Below are 15033 nucleotides of genomic sequence, written 5' to 3' on the forward strand. Positions count from 1 at the left end.
TGCCATGGACAGAGAGAGCTTTGCCCGCGCTAAGGTCACCACAGCTAACCTCCTCACGGATGCAAAAGAGCTCTCCCAATGACGGAGGGCCCGAGGTGGACATCGTCACACCCACAAGGGGTGGGCAGGGAAGCCCTGGCCCCAAATTAGAGCAAAGAAGAGAACTCAGAGAACCCTGGTTTTCACTGTGTTTACTCAGAGATAGCGTTTTTCCTTTCTCTGTGAGTCAGCTAAATAGATTTAACAATGATTCATTTAAGTTCTGTCACCGAACATCAAATCATCATGGGAAAGAGTTACATGCAGTCAGATCGCTGGATATTTATTCCACACAGTGATAACTCCTCAGTCTGACTAACTCTTCCACTGACATGGATGGTGAGACCAATATCATAACAGAGCCCTACAGACGCCGCAGCTCAGCTGAGGAGTGCTTCCAGAGAGGCCTGCCTTTTCCAGTTTTATGCCATTTTGTACACCATTCTCTTCTCTTTTTTAAAGCTAGAAAGTGGGTGGAAGGCCAGTGTGTAAAACCTACTGACAAACAGGGATGTTAACAGCATTTTGGGAGCTCCTGGCCTGGCGTTGTTTTTGTTACCGCGAACACAATTCCATCAAACCCACGTGCCTGAGAACAGCATCTCTTCAAAGAATCCATCCGGATTGCAAAATGATAAAAATGACTATTTCTAGAAAACCGAAAGACTGTGTGTTTTCGTCAGCTGCCGTGATGAGGTTTTCATGGAATTGGCCTTGGAGGCTCTGTGTGTTTTGTGGGTGGGATTAGATTAACCCGCACACACCTGAGAGGGATTCGTGTGGAGTTTGAATAGAATTTTACAGAGTTCATGCACACACAAAGCACACACACACACACACGCACACACACACACAGGAGCACACACAGGCGCACATGCACACACACACAGGCACACGTACACACAAGCACACATGCACACACTGGGGGAAGCTGCCTCTGACAGCCCAGGCCTGCTTCCAAGAACCGTCGAGCTCTGAGCTCCGTGACCTCCCTTGCAAATTCTGATGAGCATCGACGTCTCAGAGATGGAGAAAGGAACACGTGACACTGATGTAATGTCCCAGCTACATTTGGGGTGGTGTCAGGGGGACAGAGAAGATGAAGTTTTCTTCACTCTCCTGGCAATCTATAAATGTCTACGAAAAACTCGTCCTCAGGGTCAGGTTACAGGGGACTTCCTGGGTCCACTGACAGTGTTGAGCTACTTTTGAGCAAAATATTCAGGCTAGCTCTGCTGACCCACAAAACACAGACAGAGGGGCTCCTGGCCACAGCAGGGGATGACCACAGCCGGCAAGTAACTTGCCCCAAACTCAGATGCCCTCCAAGGAGGGCAAAGTAACAGGAAGGGCTTCAACCCCAGCCCCAGTAGAGCCCTGTTCCAGGAGCAGACCCCGTGCTGAACCCTTATGAAACCATCAGTCTCATCAGGTGGGCTCCTGGGGGCCCTGCCCACGCTACCTGGGTCTGGATTGGGGACTTTTCAAAGGGGAGGTCACTTTTGGATGAAAGACTACCTTTCAACGTTTTGCTTTGAAGTTGCCATTGCAACCTCGGGCTTCTCATCAAGAGATTCACGGCTTAGTTCAAAATTAACTCCTGGGGATTCCCTGGTGGCGCAGTGATTGAGAATCCGCCTGCCGATGCAGGGGACACGGGTTTGTGCCCCAGGTCCGGGAGGATCCCACATGCCGCGGAGCGGCTGGGCCCGTGAGCCATGGCCGCTGAGCCTGCGCGTCCGGAGCCTGTGCTCCGCAACGGGAGAGGCCACAACGGTGAGAGGCCCGCGTACCGCAAAAAACAAAAAACAAAAAACATTAACTCCCGTTCTTCCTCTTCCAGCACATGGAGAGTCTTTTTTTAATTTCTTTTTCTTTTTTTAATTGAAGTATAGTTGATTTAGAATGTCGTGTTAGTTCAGGTGTACAGCACAGTGATTCAGTTATGCATATATATAAATCTATTCTTTTTCAGATTCTTTTCCCTTATTGAGGGACAAGTATTGAGTACAGTTACATGTGCTACACAGTAGGTCTTTTTTCGTTTGAGACTCTTCATTCCTTATACATCCTTCCTGGGTTTAAGATTGTCTCAGGGTCATCTGATAGGTCCCTTCCCAGCGTCTTTATTTATTCCCTCCAGCCTTGGACGGTTTGTCGAACTGTGCATTCTTCCTACCCCCCACGTGTGAGTGCTCATCAAAACACCCTTCCTGTCACCTCCTTCTTTCTGCAGCCACCGCATCCTGCCCGGGCTGGGAGGAAGAAATGAGCATCTGTCCAGGCCCCTTATCGAACGCTCTGCAGAGAAGCAGCTCAGTCATCTGTGAATTCCACAGCAGATGATAAACTCCTGCAACACTGCTGGCCCTCAGCCTCCAGCTTGGGGAGCCTGGATTGCTCGGTGACCATGGTTATGGAGCTGGGAGCGGGCAGCTCACAGGGTAGACTGGTTTCCCAGCCAGAAACGCCTCCAGCCCTTCCTCACCTCTACATCCAGACGGCCAGGCCCTGAGAGCCCACCCACCCCTGACAGGCCCTGCAAACACCGAACACATAGATACTGGAGTTGAACAAGTCACGGGTGGTAGGCGGTGGCTTTCTCGCCGTGGGAGTGGGAGGTAACAGATGTGCAAGAAGAAGTGCAGCAACGGTCCACATGGTAATGGACTCGAGCGGGAGACACCAATACGGCCACGTTTGACTTAACATAGATACCGAGGCTCTACGTGGAAGTATTTATAGACATGCGTAGACACATGGCTCAGTAGGCCCACATATATTTTCTTGCTCAGTCAGCTGTAAGGGACAGCTGAGCCTTGCAGCAACTCCAGCAGCAATGAGCACACTCAGGACCAGATGCTGGTTCTTAATACCATTCTCCAGTAAAAAGAACCAGGGTGCCTTGGAGAGATGGCTGATTCTAGGACCAGGGCAGGAAGTATACAAGATGAGCTGCAACGTCTTGCGGTCTCAGAAAGTAAAGAAGTCCTGGGGCAAAAAAAAGAAAAGAAAGAAAAAGCACATGGAGGAACATCAGAGGCACAGAGGACCCCACTGAAAGAGCCCCCAGTGGCCAAAGTGGAAGAATTTGAGCAAAAAAGCAAAGTAGTAAAGGATTATAGCACAAAGGGTAAAATAAATATCCATGAGTCCAGATAAATAAATGGCTGAATAAACAAATACACAGGGTGAGAAGAGAAGATTTTCCCCGCAGAAGAATTCAGAAGGGTTTATGCAGGTCCTCTGCCCTGGGGGAGGGAGAACACCTCCCCTTTGCTAAGGGGCAGGCTGTGCACAGGGATGTCCTCCCACAGAGGGCAGCGTGGGGAGGGGGAAATAGAGTAACTTCTCAGGGGAGAAACCTGACAGCCACGCCTCCACCAGGGGTCACCATCAACGCCAGCAGGGATGCGTCATGTCGATGCAGGGATGCCGGGTAAGAGGTGATGGGCACGGCCCTTCACGTCCGTGGTCCCCCTCCCAGAACCCACACCCCATCCAATTCCATCAGAAACACGTCAGACAGATCCCAAGTGAGGGACATCCTGCAAAATAGCTCACCAGTCCTCCTTGAAACTCTCAAGGGCATCAAACCCAGGAAAGTCTGAGAAGCTGTCACAGCCCGAAGATCCCCAGGAGACAGGATGCCTGATGTTACGTGGTTTCCTGGCTGGGATCTTGGAACAGAAAAAACGATCAGGAAAACACGAAAACAAGAATACAGCACGAATTTTAGGTAAGAATAATGTATCAATATCTGTTAGTGGGAATGTAAATTGGTGTAGCCACTATGGAAAACAGTATGGAGATTCCTCAAAAAATTAAAAATAGAACTACCATATGATCCAGCAATCCCACTCCTGGGCATATACCCAGACAAATCTACAATTCCAAAAGATACACGCACCCTTATGTTCATAGCAGCACTATTCACAATAGCCAAGACATGGAAACAACCTAAATGTCCATTGACAGATGAATGGATAAAGAAGATGTGGTCTATATATATGCAATGGAATATTACTCAGCCATAAAAAAGAATGAAATAATGCCATTTGCAGCAACACAGATAGACCTAGAGATTAGCATACTAAGCAAAGTCAGTCGGAAAGAGAAAGACAAATACCATATGACATCACTTATATGTGGAATCTAAAACATGACACAAATGAACATATCTATGAAACAGAAACAGACTCACAGACAGAGAGAACAGACTTGTGGTTACCCAATGATATGGGGGAGGGGAGGGATGGAGTGGGAGTTTGGGATCAGTAGATGCAAACTATCACATATAGAAAGGATGAACAACAAGGGCCTACTGTAGAGCACAGGGAACCGGATTCAATATCCCGAGATAAACCATGATGGAAAAGAACACATATATGTATTACTGGGTCACTTGCTGCATAACAAAAATTAAACACTACATTGTAAATCAACTAGACTTCAATACATTTTTTTAAAAAAGAATAATGTATCCATACCTGTTCATTCATTCTGATAAGTGTAGCCCGCTAAGGTAACATGTTGATCATGGGGGAAACTGGTGCAGGGTCCATGAGAACTCTGCGTGCTATCTTTGTCATCTCTCTGTAAATCTAAAACAGATCGAAAGTAAAATTTTATTTAAAACAATATAATGAGCATATTAAGCTGTGACTCATGGAAGTTGTTGTGAAGTGACCAGGCACCTCAATCAGAGTGCCCGGCTCCCTGCTGGAATGACTCATGCTGGACCCAGTTTGGCCTCGTGGGGTTCTCCCTCCAGCTCAGTTCCCACCAAGTTCTCATTCTACTTGGGTGACGGTGCCGGTAGGATGTGAGTTCCGGGCAGCGAGGCAGCCACGACACTGGCCACATGGGGAAAGCCCCCCTGTGGCGGCTGTGGGTTGGGGGCAGACAGACAGACAGATGTGGACGGAGACCCGGATCCACGTGCGTCTAACTCTAGATCGACCCCTGGACTTTTCGTTTGTGAGTCAAAGCGTAGCCTTTGCTTACATTTATTTGAGCTGAGATTCTGTCACTTGCAAATCAAGAATCTAATGAGCCCTGGATGTAATCCGGGTTTCGCTGACCCTGTGTTGTAGAAAGAAAAGAAATTTGGGGAACCGTATCTTACATCATCAAAACTTAATGTTTTTATGGGACACCTCACAGATGAAAAGCCTCCAATCTATTTTCCTCCGAAGCACCAAACGTTCCTGTACGCGGTGGCTGAGCGCCCGTGTTCTTTCACCCTGTTTATTACGCGGCTGAGGACCAGCTTGCCCTGAGATGACGGCAATTTGAAGTTTTGCCGGTAGGCTGTTAGACCCACTCCTACCTTTGCACTTAAAAGAAGGAGGGGGCAGCAAATGTATGTGAAACAGCGACGGCAGCGACCCCCCAGCTGTGTCTCATCACCACAGGTACAGAGCTGCTGCTGCACAAATGTTGTGTGAACGGGGACGGCTGGTCACCAGGGAGATAGCCTTGAAGTAGGTGGTTCTGGGCGCACACGGCATCCCACACACGCTCTGATGGTCAGCAGGACCAGCTCCATTCCTGGAAGGCAGCAAGGAAAGATGGAGAAGGGGAGGCCCCAGGTGATTCCCATTAAAGGTCCTCGCTGATCCGGGCATCCCTCCCCACGGCTGGATGCTGTCACCTGGAGCATCTCAGGAAGGAAAACGACTGCCGACCGCCCTGATGTGGGAGCAGAAGTTTTCTTTGGAGTGTTCAACGCTCTGAAGGGGCCTCTTCAGCAGTTCTTAAACCTACACTCCCAAGTGAAAAAAATTACAACTGCCATGGCAACAGTGATCTAGTGCTTGTTATACAGAAAGCAGAACAGAGAAGTACGAGGAAGAAGAAAGGCATGGATAAAGTCACGCTATGTGGGGCTAAGGGGTTTACACGCTTTATACCATTAATCCTTGCAAAGGCCCTGTGTGCCCATTTCACAGAGAAGAAAACTGAGGCTCAGGAAGGGTAAGCAATCTATCCAGGGTTGCCCAACAAATAAGAGCTGGACTCAAACCCCAACTGACCACATCCCAGGACCTGCTGGCCCTGCCTAGCCTCCTTGCACACATGTCACCTGCATCCAAGTCTGCTCGGGTCACTTTACAGCTTTTGATCCTCCTGTGGCTTTGGTTACACCTAGAGTAAAACCCCAAACCCTGCAACGCCAGCCCGCTCTGATCCCCAGCTGTCCTTCTGCCTCTGCTCCACCACCTCCCTGCCCCAGCCCTGGCTGCCTCAGGCCTTCCCTGCTTCTGTTCCCTCCTCCTCGACAGCTCTCCCTTCAAACAAGTCCTTCACTCTGCTCAAATGTCACACCCCCCCCCATGATGCCTTCCCTGACCACAATATCTAAAACAGCAGCCCGAGGAATCCTCTATCCTCCTTCTTGGCTTTATTTTTTCCTTGATAAGTCTTATCTTTGTGCTGGAATTATACATCTATTGTTTGTTTATTATCTATCTCCCCACCAGAATATGAGTCCCAGGTAGGTGTCTGTTTGTCTGTCTCCCCGCTAGAATATAAGTCCCAGGTTGGTAGAATTCTGCCTATCTTGTTAACTGATAGAGCTTTTGGCAAATATCTACTGGAGATGGGACTTATCACACTGCGTGTATGTGCAGGTGGGGACGAGGGGAGATGGGCACTATCTCTTGCTTACAAATCTTCCTCCATTGTCTGTCTGTGAGCTTGTCAGAGAGCAGGGCCCAGCCACATATACCTTTGCCACAATCCCTGCTCCCGGCTCCCGACTCCCCACTCCAGGCCCAGCGCTTCACCCTGCTCTGAGCTCAGTGAGTGTTTATTTGCAATTGTCTGAATTTGGGCCGGGCTCAGAGGTTGGGAGGCCTGACAGGTCCTGCCTGTCCATTTGTTTTGATGTTGGTCTTTACGAAGTTCTGATCAGAAACAGGCCATCGCAAGTTCATGTTTCCAAACTCTGGCAAATGCTTTTTTCTTAGCAGAAGCTTCTTTTTTAGAACTCAGCCTTTTCTGTGTTCAAAAGTGCTTTCCCTCATTTAAGGGCGTCATGGTGTTGAGAATGGGCTCACCCCAAAGGCTAGGGGACCAGAGGGTCTGGGACTGAATTCCACAGACTTTCCCCAGGGCCGGAGGAAAGGGAAATCCACAGGTTAGATGGAGTTGAAAGAACTAAACCAAAAGAAAGAGAGAAGAGAGGAGGAGGGAAGAGGTCGTAGAGGCCATGGATTGTGGAGAGAGCCACTCTCCTGTCTCCATGGATGAGGGGACCCGTCTGAGGGGAGGCAGCCGACAGTGGGGTCTCCTGAGACCCAACTCCCTAAAGCTGCCGTCAGGGGGATGCCTGGAGCATCACCCACAGCGCATGGCTCTCAGACCCAAATTATTTAAATGAGCAAATATTAGTCACGGCTCAACTGCTAAGAAATTTAAAAAAAAAGAAAAACAGGAATTTCCAGCTGTTAAGATCTCTCTCTTCCATCATCCTGCAATTTTCAAAATCTAATCTTTCTCCCATGTTGCAGGAGGGGCACTTTTTGTTTATTTGCTTACTTTCGTGGGACGCAATAGAAGAAGAAATGGGCTGATCGGGGCCTTGCCTTCTCCCCAGGGGAAGGATTCAGCGGCCCCTCCCTTTGACCTTCGTAAACCCTTGGGGTTTGGGACACTTGGAAGGGAGGAGGACGCTCTTGGGATACAGGACAGGGAACTTCCTGCTGATTTGGACAGGTGGGCGCTTCGGAAATTAGTCACAGATTTACAAGAGGCATGACCACTGTCCAACTTTGAGTTTACAGAAGAGTTTCTTTCGCTGAAGGATGTACCAGCTCCGGCCCCTAAACTAGCATTCGGAATATTTTTTAAAGCATTCCTAGGCACTGCGGAAGCCATCCAAAATAAATAGGACACTATCCTCCTCTTTAAAGAGCTTGCAATTAAGTCAGAACGCCAGGATCTACAGATATAAGCTATTATGGATAATCACGTACAGGTCTGCATACAAATTAGGCCGTCGTGTCCTAGTTCTGGGAATGAGATCATCAGTTTGCAGTGGGTTCTACTCACAACGGCAGACTTACTACTGAGTCGAGCCAGAGCCGGGGGTCATCTGGGTGCTTGGATCAGCTAGGCCATGACTTAGGTTCCTGCACCTGCTGGGGCAGTCACCCTGGGACTCCTGAATGCAGGGGAGGCTGAGAACAGACTCTGATGCTCACCCAGAGGCCGACAAAAAAAACCAGCCTGTCGAGTTGGCGTCTGGTGGACGGCCACCCCCCCTCGCCAAAGAACTTGGGTGACAAGAGACAGTGAGATTATTACAGGAATGAGAGCTCCTTGGTGAGCGGCCACTGCCGGTGGCAGGTCTTAGCATCATCCCCCAGGTGACTGGGCCCAAAGCACACAAACCCCTGCCTCACCCCACTTCGCCCTGTTGGAGCCTCCTTAGCTCTGATGATGTCACTCTGTTCCTCTCCCAGTTGGGGCAGCTCTGTGCGTTGGGATGAGCTCTCAGGCCCTGACACCCATCTGAGCGCAGGGAACGTGGTCCAGAGAGAGCCGGGGTCCCTGGGCTGCTACAGCGCCTGAGCCCCCCAGGGTGTGTGTCACTCACTCCCAGTTCTTGGGAGCCCCTACCAGGTGAGTGACCTGAGGGGCCAGCAGGTGCTGTCCAGAAATGACAGCAGCCACAGTCCCTGCGGGAGAGATGGGTTAGAGGTGGCAAGAGGCGTGTCACCATGAGAGGGGACGGGAGGCTGTCCCTGTTTCCGGGACAGGTCTCCAGCGCTGCTGAGCTGGCTGCTGGGTGGTGGCCCTTGACCCGCGCGGGCTGTGCAGGACTCCAGCTTCCAGCGGCAGGCAGTGGAGAAACAGGTTCTAGCGGGGCGATGGGGCACAGGCCTCCCGGGGTTGGCCTGAGGCACCACCTTCCTCCTCAGAAACTCAGAAAAACATTTCAGCCAAAGGGCAGGGAATGCACGGTTGGCTCTTAGTACCGCTTTTAATGCTAATTAAGCCAAGGTCAAAAATTCAACACAGGTCATCAGCTTCGTACAGAGGAACGGGGGCTGCCCGGTCACAGAAAGGCATTCACCTGCTGAAGGTTGTTCGACGTCCACTCAGCTCCGGGGGGAGGGCCGCCCCTGTTGAAGCCCGCCCACAATTCCATCTTTCCCTCGCAAGGGCATCATTTAGTGGGGACACGGTGGCAGGGTGCACAGGGTGAGTGAGGGTTACGGCAATGCCGCTCTCCCAACCAGGACAAGACAGCCCCGAGCTCCGACGTGCACCAGGCCCGGGCTAACGCACGTTCGCGCATTACCACCCACTCCCGTCAATCTTCAGGACACCTCGGGCCAGCTGTTGTCACCCCCTTTGATCAACAAGGAGTCAAGCTTGGGAGGACACGCAAATCATCCGGGGCTACATGGCGGGAATCACACAGGATGCCAGGCGTCAGGGACCCGGGGAGGAGCTCCCCACCCTGGTCCAGACATCTGGGGGTTCAGGAAGACAGCACCGTGTAAATGACACCTGAATGGACCTTAAGGAAGAGGTGATCAAGGGGAGGAAAGAGGGAGGGACATTATTCTCGGATGAAATGAAGAGCAGACACGAACATCACAGCAGAGTGTCTGCTGTCTTCGGGGGATGGGGACGGAGAAGGACAGGACAGATAGTAGACGCCAGGTGTGTCACACGGGAGGTCCCCAAGGAGGCCAGCCAGGGAGATGACAGGGGCAGATGGGCCAAATAGGAAGATCCAGGGACGCATACTCACAAAGGAGGGGGGAGGGAGGAGAGGCAGGTAGGAGGCCACAAAAATGGACCGAGAGGGGACGGAAGAATGTCTTGACCCGCCAGCTGCCCAGAAAGGGAGTCACCGCCCACGAGAAGGGGACGAGGGGGGCCAGCTGGGGGCCCTGGCAAGGAGCGTGACTCCACGCCACCGCCATAAGCCGACTCGAGTGTCTGTCTGGGTCTGGAAGGCTCACGGCACCACGTTTGTGAAGCAGGTAAAGGGAGTCACCGCCCACGAGAAGGGGACAAGGGGGGCCAGGTGGGAGCCCTGGCAAGGAGCGTGACTCCATGCCACCGCCATAAGCAGACTCGAGTGTCTGTCTGGGTCTGGAAGGCTCACGGCGCCACGTTTGTGAAGCAGATCTGTTCTTCCCTCTGCAGCCGCTTCCAGGAAAGCAGGAGGATGCTGCCTCGCGCACGCTCCTTGTTTAGCACTTTAACTCTTCCCCTTTTCCCCGTTTTATGGCAAAAATAACATCACAGCATCAGAAAAAAATGTTTTTTATAAAATGCCTAGAACCCTACCACCCTAAACCAACCATTTCGTATTTTCTTCCTAAATCGGTTCAACTCTCCGCCAGGTTTCACAGAGCCTAGCACGGCAGGTAAACCCGTCAAACAGGGCCGGGTTCTGTCCACAGCCAGACCTGCGTCGCCTGGCCTGGAGCACTTGCTGACAAAAAGGTCGGGGCGGGAATGAAGGGTCAGGGTGTAGATGCCTCTGCGGATTCCGCTCTGTCACTGGCGGGGTTGTGACTTCCCTCGGCCTCCATAAACCGTCATAATCATCGTCCTCAGTATTCCCTCCGGCAAATGCGCCACAATTTAATTAGCGGTCCCAATCTTTGGAAATCCAGGTCACATCTTTCTTTATTTCTTTTTAAATTTTTCTATTATAAACGACATCTCCTTTCTAAGCCAACAAGAAATCCAGAAAGCTGACAAGAAAAGAGGTAGAGTTTTGATTACTTCAATGTGTAATGCCACGTTATGAAGATACCGCGAATGAAGTTAAAAGAGAAGCCACTGACTTGTAGAATATATTGGTAAAATATACGATAGTCAAAGGGTTACTATCCTTTGTACAATATAAAAGGAGCCAGTAGAAATCAGTGATGAGGAAGATCTCGATGCCCAGCATATAGGGAACCTGACAAATAGGTAAGAGCAGGTAAGAACACACGTATCTCTGTGACCCCCTTGGATGACCACTAAGAAGGGCTGCGTCTCCACCTTCTGACCTGGACGCGACTGTCCCTTTTTGCTGCGTTGTTTGAAATATTTACAACTAGTAATAATTTTGTAATTACCAAAGCCATCAAAAGAAGTAAGTTGACGTGTGTATAAATAAAATACTGTACCACTAAAGCTGGCACTGCCATCGCACGAAAGCTTGGGGCAGGTGGGCCAGAGGGCACACCCTTCCTCTCATTCTTGGTGCCTCCTGGCAGATGGTTTTCCCAGAAGGTTAGAGCAGTTTATGGGGTGTTCGGTTTGTTATAAATGCACGAAGCAGGCCGGTTCCTCCAAGAGGCCGATGGTAAAACTCTCAGAACATAAAGCATCTTACTCTGACCAGTTTGTTAATGCTAATCCTCTCCCAGGGTGTTTCCAGACCCCCTTTGACTACTCCAATGCCCTTTAACAAGGCCTGCTCGGTGCCTTGTATGCAGTAGGCGCTCATACATTTTGCTTGTTCGACAAATTCATGTTGGGGCACGCCCCCGCCCCCCAGGTCGGAAGAATTAGCACAGGAAGCAACTGGATTATTTTCAGAAGAGTCATTAAAAACACCAGTTACACCCAAGACAGAGGAGGCAGAGGACGCCCTGGGGGCTGGATCGGCAGCTGCCTGCAGACCCGCTGGCCCACCCCATCCGGGGGCGCTGCAGGCCGGGGGTGGGGGGGGGGAAGATGCTCCACCTGGCCCGGCCTGGCTACTCTAGACGGATGCCTCCTCCCACCGACAGAGGCACCCTCCGGACTCTTCCTGAGTACTCTGAACTTCCTTCCCCGCCTCTGCATCCTTGCTGGAGGCCACCCACTCTGGGGGCACAGGGCAGACCCTCTATTCCTCCTCATTGCGGCTTTGCCCCTTCTTGCCAGGGATGAAGAGCTGGTGTGGGACCCGGGAACCCGCCTCCAGCTCCGCAGGCCACAGTCTCGGCCCTTCTGTCCTGCACTCTGGCTCTGACTTCTTCATTTGAAATTCTTCCTTGATGAGGTCTTTATGGCAATTAAAGGGTGAGCTCTGCAGGCAGGGATGAGCCCGTGCGCAGGCCGGACGGTACCAGGAGAAGTTTCAGCCCACACGGAGGCTGAGGCCCCCAAGGGGCTGGCTGTGCACTTCCCTGAGCTCCTTCGCCTCCGCCCCGGCCCTGCGAGATTCAGGCAGGGTTTCACACCCTGACAGCCCAGACAGCTGGAAACTTCGCCCCCTGGACCCCCTCAGGGCTCTGAGCTCAGTGGCCAAGTTGCCACCAGGCCCCAGGCCTCCTGCCCCACCCTGGCTCGTCATCCGGGCGCAGCCCTCCTGGCAGAGGCAGGCGGTTTCCTTCCGCTGTATCTTGGCTCTGGGAACTTACACTGGCTGCGATTCTGGTGGCCAAGCCAGGATCAGGAATGCAGGTCAAGGACGCCAGGGAGCCTCTGGGCTGATGTGGTGCAGGCAGAGGGGAGGGGTGGCTGCTGGAGCCTAACCCCAGGGTCCGTCCAGGATGGAGGAGCACGGATTTAGGCAGAACCCCAGTCTGCGGAAGGGAAGGGGAGCAAAACGCAGAAATGATGTCACCGAGCCTTCATGAAAAAGCCAAACGATCCAGATCAGAGGCAGAAGCCAGCCACTCCTCCTCGCCCCAGGAGCCCAAACCACTGCCGTTCTTCGCAAAGATTATGGGGCAGCTCCTCCTGGACTCCCGCCACCCCTCCCGTTAGGGCGTCCCCACCCAGCAGCGGCTGGACCCGAGGGGGCCGCGTCTCCCCTCTGCTCAGCCTTCTGCGCAGCTCCATATGAAAGAGCGGAACCACGTCCCTGGTATGGCCCTGCCACCCCTCACCTCTCTGACCCACAGCCCCTGCAGGCCCCCCCCCCCGCCCCATACCACCCCCGCCCTCCTCTCCTGGGGGAGGGGCCTCGGCCTGAGGCTGCTCCCTTTGCTGGAAGGCTCTTTCCTCCGATGGACACGGGCCCCCTGCTCCCTCTCTACCCCTGTGTGTTCCCGCCCAGCCACCCCGCCGATGTCAGCGCTGCACACTCCGTGGCGCACCCCTTTCCCCACGTGACTTTTCTCCTTTGCACTAATTATTATCCAACATGCTACATGTTGCATTTATTTACACCATCTCATCTGTTTCCCACTAAAATGACAGTTCCTCCAGACCAGGGATTTCTGTTTATTCTCCACTTAATTCCCCGGGGCCTAGAACAGCACCGACACACAGCAAGGGTGGCGCTGATGAAGGATGGAACCTCGGCTCCTGGGGGTGCGGTAGAGGCAGGGTCTGCTGGCTCAGGGATGGAGTAACTGGACAGCAGCCTAGCTGGTCAAATACTTATGGGGCGATTATTATTCTGAATGCAGAATGAGCCAGACAGCGTAAGGGCTACCCCCAACACACAGTGGTACGAATGCACCGTCACAGAAACTCACCCTCTGATCGGTGGTAAACGGCCCTGAAGAGCTGCATTCGGTGTTTGGGCGCCCGAAGGAGATGGTCTGAGAGAGCAGGGTCAGATGACAACAAGACACGGAGAATAAACAAGTACCAAGCTAATGAGCCATCTGCCGGGCGGTGAGGTTGCCACGCCAGGCAGCACGATAGCTCTGCAGATTGGTCACCAGATGAGCCCAAAGAACGTCGGAACGTTCGACAACAAAATTGAGCTGTCATGACAGTGCTCCTTCCAATTTTCTGCGGATACATTTTCACAACTGTGCCCACCCAGCAGGGTTGACCCTCCACCCCAAAGGCCTCCTGGTGCCTCTTCTCGCCTCCAGCCACGTGTAAAGCAAATCTCATGGTGCCCAGGTTCTGACGCGGTCCCGTCACTGCGCTGGACGCAAGAGCAAAACCAATCGGCCCCCCACCCCCACCCCAGAGCAGGCAGGGGACGTGAAGCGACACATGCTGGACCGTCCAAAGGCTGAGGAGGACCACTTCACCCAAAGATGATGACCCCACGCTCCCCAGGGCTCCAGCCTGGCCAACTCTCCAGGCAGCTGGGAGGAGTCTGGAAAGCCCGTGACTATCCACCAGGTGGAGGCCAGATGGCCAGGGAAGGAAAAGCAAAGACCATTGGCCGTGGCCGTGGTCAGCCGAGCCTGGGCGGACCGGCAGGGAGGAGGGAGCCTGTGTGCTCCAGCCACTGTCTCAGTAGGCAAGCCCCAGACATTCAACAGATGAAAAGCAGTGGCTTGGAATTCTCTTAGAACGAAACAATAAGTGCATTCTCTGTCTGGTTTCGACACCAGCTTCCAAAAGCAACAGGCACTGAGAGCCATTCAGCATCACCGCCCTCCCAAAACTTGTTTCCGCCCCCTGAGAGAGCTGGGGAGCTGCAAAGGCAGCCCCCGCTGTGACCTGCAGGTCAAGAGCTGCCTGCAATCCCTCCCTTTTTTCCCACACTCCCTGTGGCAATTAACAAGGGGGGTGGGAACCAGAACAGTGCTGAAACCAGCAAATAACTGGTGGCTGGGTAATCCTCGCTCTGGCTACATGAAGGACAGAAATAAAATTGCCATTTCAGCTCGGGTGCAGCTGGAAAAAGCTTTCACTCTCGAGGATGTACAGAAAACTTAGGGGAAGGAGGTACATGGAGAAGAAACTTTTCCCATCTCCTATTGAAACTAATGAGAACGGCACTCACAGCAGGGAGAGCAGGAGCCCAGGGGGATTCTCCTAGCGTTGAGTGGTGCTTGGGTTTAGGTCGCGACCACAAATAGCGTACGGCCCCGTGCCAGCCAGGTGATGGAGTATCCACCTGCGGCAAAGGAGTCCCAACTGGCAACGGTCCACCTGGGGAGGTGACCAGCCCCCTGCAGCCAGAGGGGGTCGCTATGGGAATCTGGTCACATGGGGAGGTGACCAGCTTTGCAGCCAGAGGGTGTCGCTCGCTATGAGCACCTGTCCAGAGGGCACTTGGAGACAGGCTGCTTGGCCCTGTCCCCAAGGCGGCTGGACTCAAAGGCAAGATGAGGGGGT

The 15033-nt window shown here is 52.6% G+C and overlaps 1 long non-coding RNA gene across 1 annotated transcript; it reads right to left on the reverse strand.

Moving 5' to 3' along the window:
- Positions 1–922: 922 nt before the first annotated feature.
- On the reverse strand, positions 923–14975 carry LOC117199296 (uncharacterized). The gene is made up of 5 exons (XR_004480505.2): positions 13482–14975; positions 12417–12581; positions 4530–4643; positions 3604–3719; positions 923–3030 (listed from the first exon to the last, which is right to left on the reverse strand). It is a non-coding gene; the product is annotated as an uncharacterized LOC117199296 (long non-coding RNA).
- Between the last annotated feature and the right edge of the window lie 58 nt (positions 14976–15033).

Source organism: Orcinus orca, chromosome 5, assembly GCF_937001465.1.
Source record: "Orcinus orca chromosome 5, mOrcOrc1.1, whole genome shotgun sequence".
Taxonomy (NCBI): domain Eukaryota; kingdom Metazoa; phylum Chordata; class Mammalia; order Artiodactyla; family Delphinidae; genus Orcinus; species Orcinus orca.